The sequence below is a fragment of the Daktulosphaira vitifoliae genome, unplaced genomic scaffold (genome assembly GCF_025091365.1).
Source record: "Daktulosphaira vitifoliae isolate Bord-2020 unplaced genomic scaffold, ASM2509136v1 Scaffold_1, whole genome shotgun sequence".
In the NCBI taxonomy this organism is placed as follows: Eukaryota; Metazoa; Arthropoda; class Insecta; order Hemiptera; family Phylloxeridae; genus Daktulosphaira; species Daktulosphaira vitifoliae.
Window position 1 is genome coordinate 38530788 of NW_026099572.1, and position 6231 is coordinate 38537018.

At 22.8% G+C, this 6231-nt stretch overlaps 1 protein-coding gene across 4 annotated transcripts in view; it reads right to left on the bottom strand.

The window, feature by feature from the left end:
* LOC126910571 (vesicular glutamate transporter 3-like) overlaps positions 1 to 5603 on the bottom strand; it is a 31383-nt gene extending 25780 nt beyond the window's left edge. Inside the window, exon 1 of one of the 4 annotated variants that reach the window (XM_050693235.1) lies at positions 5488 to 5603. The gene's annotated coding sequence lies outside the window, so the exon portion shown is untranslated. The remainder of the gene's footprint in view (positions 1 to 5487) is intronic. The other 3 variants (XM_050693232.1, XM_050693231.1, XM_050693230.1) reach the window with 3 other exon arrangements.
* Between the last annotated feature and the right edge of the window lie 628 nt (positions 5604 to 6231).

The window sequence follows — 6231 nt, forward strand, 5'->3', positions numbered from 1 at the left end:
ATATATATTTTATAAAAAAAGTGTAGAACTTTAAGATTACATACAATCATTTAAGTCATTTGAAAAACAACAATAAGAAAATAATATCTTATTATACAGAGTGGCCCACCACTCACTGACAACTTAAATAACTTTTGATCCAGTTAATATTTTTAGCTGATTACTATAATTTGGAGATGTGTAACTTTTTCCATGAAAATGACTTATACTTTTGAATAAGAGTGATAACTAATAATTGCCTTATCTAATTTCTTATCATGGTATTTATGCCAAGTTTGTAATGTATACACATTATCATCATATGTATACACAGTAATCATGAAAAGATAGCGTTTTCTTCTGTCCTTTTCTCAATACGTATTTCAATGTTTAATACCGTAAAATAATACATGAAAATTCAAATTTTCACAAACTTCAAAACGCTACAGAATATTTACTACTGAATATTAATAAGATATTTTTTTACTAAAATTTTTCTTAAATTCTACTCTACAAAATAGCTATCTTAGATTTTTTTTTTACATTTTATTTAAAATTTAAAAATAATTAATATTTTTAATAAAATGTAAAAAAATTAATTATTTAGATATAGCTATAGACCTAACTAATAACTATTATTTAAAAAAAAATCAACTAAAAATATTAACTGGATCAAAAGTTATTTAAGTTGTCAGTGAGTGGTGAGCCACCCTGTATAATAAAATAAGGAAAAAAGTAGTTTTTTCTTTTGAAAATTACTTAGTGTGCTCCGATTTTCAAAATTTATATTTTTCAATGAAAGTACTGCCACGAGACTACGGGAAAAATTATGAGTGAAGGTCAAAAAATGTGTGTAACTCGACCACAACAGTTTTAAAATTTCGACTTTTTTCGAAAAAAAAGTTCGTTGATAACAGCATTTTATGACTTAAAGTTTGAAATTTTCACCAGACTTACGCAAAGACATTTTGGAGATATCAGAAAAAAAGATTTCCAATTATTCTGAAATATTAACATAATTCTTATAATTAAAATATTATTAATTATTGTGTATATTAGAGATGTATCTAAAGGAGGGATAGTGGCGATCGTCCTCTCTATACCTGTAGTATCATTATTTTTTAGAGCCAAGAAAATATGGCTCTATTGATCTTTTTTTCAATCATCTCTTTGATTTTTAGCTAGAAATTGCAAAAATGATAAAAATAAAAAGTTAAACATTTAACACAATCTAATCGGGACTAAGTAGGGCCTGAGGCGGAGCCTACTTCTTTAGAAACACAATTATTTTACAAAAAAATTGTTTTAAAATATAATACAACAGTATTAATACGACTTTAAATATTAATATTCAACATTTTATTATAAAAATTAATTTTTTCAATTTATTTACAAATTACTCTGAAAAAATTAAAACTGAACTATGGAAAAGTGTCAATTAAGTTTTATCTTATATACATTTTTTTTTTCTTGAAATTGTAGTCCTACTAATTTTTTTTTAATTTCACAGATAATTTTAAAATAATAAAAAATTTATGTTTTTGTTATCTTTTATATATTACTGTTGGGCCACTTACTACTAGCGCTTTTTGTTCACGATAAATACTACTTTAACGCGATTAAATCATTAAACATGTAGCACAGTTTTCAACCTGAGTAGATAAGCGTTATCATCACTTAAGTTGAAACTATGTAATATATGCAACTATATAATTTATAGTAATCAATAAGAAAACAGATTTCTATTGTTTTTATTGTTCATAACAATTGATCTGTTTCCTTATTTTGTGAACACTCTGTATATGTGATTAAGCAAGTGTAAAAATTAAAAATAAATAATTTTAATATGATTTTAATTTTAAATAATATTAGCCGCAAGTGATCAATTTTTATTATACAGTTGTTAAAAAATTATTTTAAATTAAATACAATTCAGTTATATCTAGTTAATATTAAATTTATTATAGTAAGCCGATTTTACTAACAGATCATAAGAGTCTAATACTATTGAGCAATAAAACAGGTTTTAAAGGTTTTATAGATTTTATTATGTTTATAAAATATAGACACTTTTTTCATTCCGTAATATACAGTCAAAAAAAAATAAAGTATAAGAAACCATAAACAATTCGATTTTCGAATTTAAATAACAAAGTAAAAATGATCAAACAAAAAAAAAAAAACCCAGCACAGGGGGGTCGCGGCACAGTTGTGACGTGGTATAGTTGGATCAAGTATAATGATATCTGACAGTGATTAAAATCACTATCAAAAATAAACGCTTCGATGCAAATCTTTAGATAGTGCTTAATTTAAAAAAAATTGGTGTTTTATTCCAAAAGCTACTTGATCTGCTGGTTCCTTATTAATATCTCGATAAAGATAAAGTATGTCAAATGAAAAAGGGTTTATTAAAAAATATTATTTCTCATAAAAAAATTGTGTGGATCCATAAACTTTTCAATAAGTTATAGCATTATAAAGTTAAATATTATATAAATAATAAAATCGAGAATTTTCACACGAAAATAGCATTCGGTAGCCATTTTCGCCGTGAAGACAAATCCAGAGGTCAAATTTTTTTTTTTTCAAATTAAAGTATATTACATTAGCTTTAATATAAGATATATATAAAAGTGTCAGACCTTCCGGAACACTTTCAAAAGTTAAGTTGAAAAAGTTCTACTTTCTATATGCATTTTTTATATTTGAAGCCCCCCCATATATAGGGAAATAGCCTGATTTAATAAACAAGTATATCCAATGAAAGATGTATATAAATACTACTTCTCATGAAAAAATTGTATTGATCCATACATTTTTTAAAAAGTTATAGCACTTTAAAGTAAAAAATGTAAATTATAAAATCGAAAATTTTCACACAAAAATAGCATTCGGTAGCCGTTTTCACCATGAAGACAAGTCCAGAGGTCAAATTTTTTTTTTTCAAATTAAAGTACATTACATTAGCTTTAATTTAAGATATATATAAAAGTGTCAGACCTTCCGGAACATTTTCAAAAGTTAAGTTGAAAAAGTTAATTTTTTGTGAAAAAGTTGTCATTTTAAATCCCCCCCTGTGGGCAGGTTAAGTGTCAGATTTACAAAAAAAATATACCAAATGATAGGTAAAGACATCAAGCATCTATATAAAAAAAAATTATATTGATATGTTCATTTTTGAAAAAGTTACGGCAGTTTTTAGTAAAAAAAATTGAAAAAATTTCGAAAATTAGCGATTTTTAAATTTGTAATTTTTTTGGAGGTTTCCCCCATTTACGGGGAACGAGGGAAATTTTTTCAATTTTGAAGGGTAATGTCTTCGACTAGATACAATTTGTGATCTTTTGACGTATCGTTGAAAGAAATCCGTTCGGTGAGAGCTGAGAAAAAGTGGTAACAGACACAAAAAAAAAAAAAAACACATCATAGTTAAACCAATACCTTCTCAGCTTCGCATCGAAGCTAAAATATGACTATTTACATGGTAATACAGCAGAATTCTTAAAAAATTAACAAATTTTAGAAATATGTATATAAAATGCGCTCTAGTTATCTCTTATCAAACTAAATATTGCTTACATAGTATTATTATAGATCTCAGTAAAAGACTTCATAATTTTTTTAATAATTAAGAAAATTAAAATTATTCCTCTATTAAATATATATAATAATTATATTGTCGTATAAAGTGTTTTCTACCTTTATAAACTAGCTTAGTTATAGAAATAACCATATGTTTATAAGCTTCCTGTTTTCTCTGGTGAAATAATTTGATCAAATTACACATAGAAATGTTTTAGTGATATTAATAAAACATAATATAAAATATTTTGTATACGGGAGGTAATAATTATAGATTTTGTTTATATATGTTTAAAATTTACATACACTACCCCAAAATACAGATTTTTCTTTTAATTGTATCAAATCATTTTTAAACGATTTTTGTAAAAGTAATATAAATACAATAAATGTTCATATAATTAAACTTTTTCAAAAACCTCATTACAATTTCTATACTTTTATATTTGATACATTTATTCTATTACTGTTCTATAAAAATAATGCCTAATCAAATAAAATACATGCATACATACATATATAAATATATATATAAATTTTATATTTATCTAAAAATTTGCAAAATAAAAAAATTAATTGTAAAATATAAAAACTATTATATTTCTTTATTTTATTAATTGATAAATAAAGCTTAATAAGAATCTTAACTATGTAGTAGAAAAAATGTCTTAAGAAATATAATATTTTTTGGTTCAATATTTATTAAATAGCGATTTTAATCAATCGAAATTGATTTGTTTTTTCTGGCATTTATTTCCAATTCAAAAATAAGACAGTATTGATTTTACAACTATACTTTTTGTTCAAAAAATAATAATAATTAAATAATTCTTACGGTTTTCAAGCTAATCACCACAATTAAATTAATTATTAATTAATTAAATATTATTAGTTACATTTTTTCACATGCGTACTAAGATTTTATACCTCAGAGAATTCATAACTCTATACGCTACCATTACTTAACTACATTATCAATAACAAACATATCAAGTGTGGAATTCTAATAAAATGTATTGCTCTTCCATAATCCCAATTAATTATTATTTTGCTTTTAAAAATAAATTAAAATTAGATATTTAAATTTTGGTGTAAAAATTATATTTTATCGGATTCAAAGTTTGATGTGTATGATTTTTGAAGTTAACAAATTATACAATATAACACTACTTTTTAAATTTATGTTTTTTTGTACATCACCAACAAAATTTTCAAGAATCATCTCAGAATTGTAATCTAAGAAATGTTTGAGTTATTAACTTAGAGAAAATACAAAAAATTAGAGATGTTTCTAATTTGATTTTAATTGTTAACAGAAAAAAATGTCTTTCTTAGTACGCGGCAAAAGTTAACAAAAAATTGAAAATTGTCCAATCGATTTTCGATGTTTATTTTAAAATACTACATAAGCTATTTGCTTACTTTTTTTTAACTTTCTATTGATTTTATAAGTCACGCAAAACCAAATTGTAAATTTTAAAATTTATTTTTCACATTCCAAACTTCAAAATTGATGTTAATCAGTTTTTTTTTCTTATTAACTACAAATTATAATTATAATATTATAATAAACTTTTATATTCATAACATATTTATTATTTCTAAAAAAAATGTTTTTTGTAATATAATTTTTTTTAAATAGAACTTAAATACTTTGTTTTTAAACAGTTTTAACTTTAAGATTTACAATAAACAATCATTTTTATAATACTTATTTTGCATACATTTTTTTTTATCAAAATAATTTATTTACTCTTTATAGTATAAATATGAAATATTAAATTAATACCAAATCTAAAAAAACCTATACATTAAACAGATATCAATTGGCAAATTACCGAGTTAAAATGTCACACTCTTAGCTATAGAAAAATACTAGCAAAATATTTATGGAATACAAGTTTTTAAAAAAATATTACATACCTGTTTGGACTGAATTTTAACCTTATGAAATGAGTGATCAAAAACTAGACTAACAATATTCTGGCTTTCATAAGGAAATGTGTAAATTTGTAGAAATTACAGATATTTACATATACAGAATATATAACTTTTATAGTTAATTAAGTTTACTTAAAGATAATAGGTATACTTTGTATTTTATATTAGTCAATTTAAAATTACGTGACCTAAAATAAAAAAGTACTAATTGATAGGTATATAATATATTCTAAAATTTACTATTTTAGTCACGAAAATAAGGTTTTTTCTTATGAATGACATATTTAATATGGTCGAATCAACCAATGTTCGTTATAAAACCAATGTACCAGGGTTGCAGCAATAGAAATTTAAAGATGCGTATGAATTACTATCAGTATAATTAGATGCCGTATGATCTCCTGATAGAGCCATATCACGTAATATTCAAGAAAAACAGAAGAAAATAGACGAAATTCAAGAAATATTAATCTGATTAATTTTAAATATTAATAATCCACTTCTTTTATGCTATTTTTTTAGGACAATAGTAACATAAAAATTATATATTTTTATTTTATTAAAAAAAAAGTAAAATTAAAAACAATATATTAGAACTATTAAAAAAAAACAAAAATATTTTATAAAGTATATTTACTCTATTAATATATACTATACTAAAATACACTAAAAAAATATTACTTTATTTGTTATGAAATTTTAATGTTTGTTCAATTTTGTATTTTT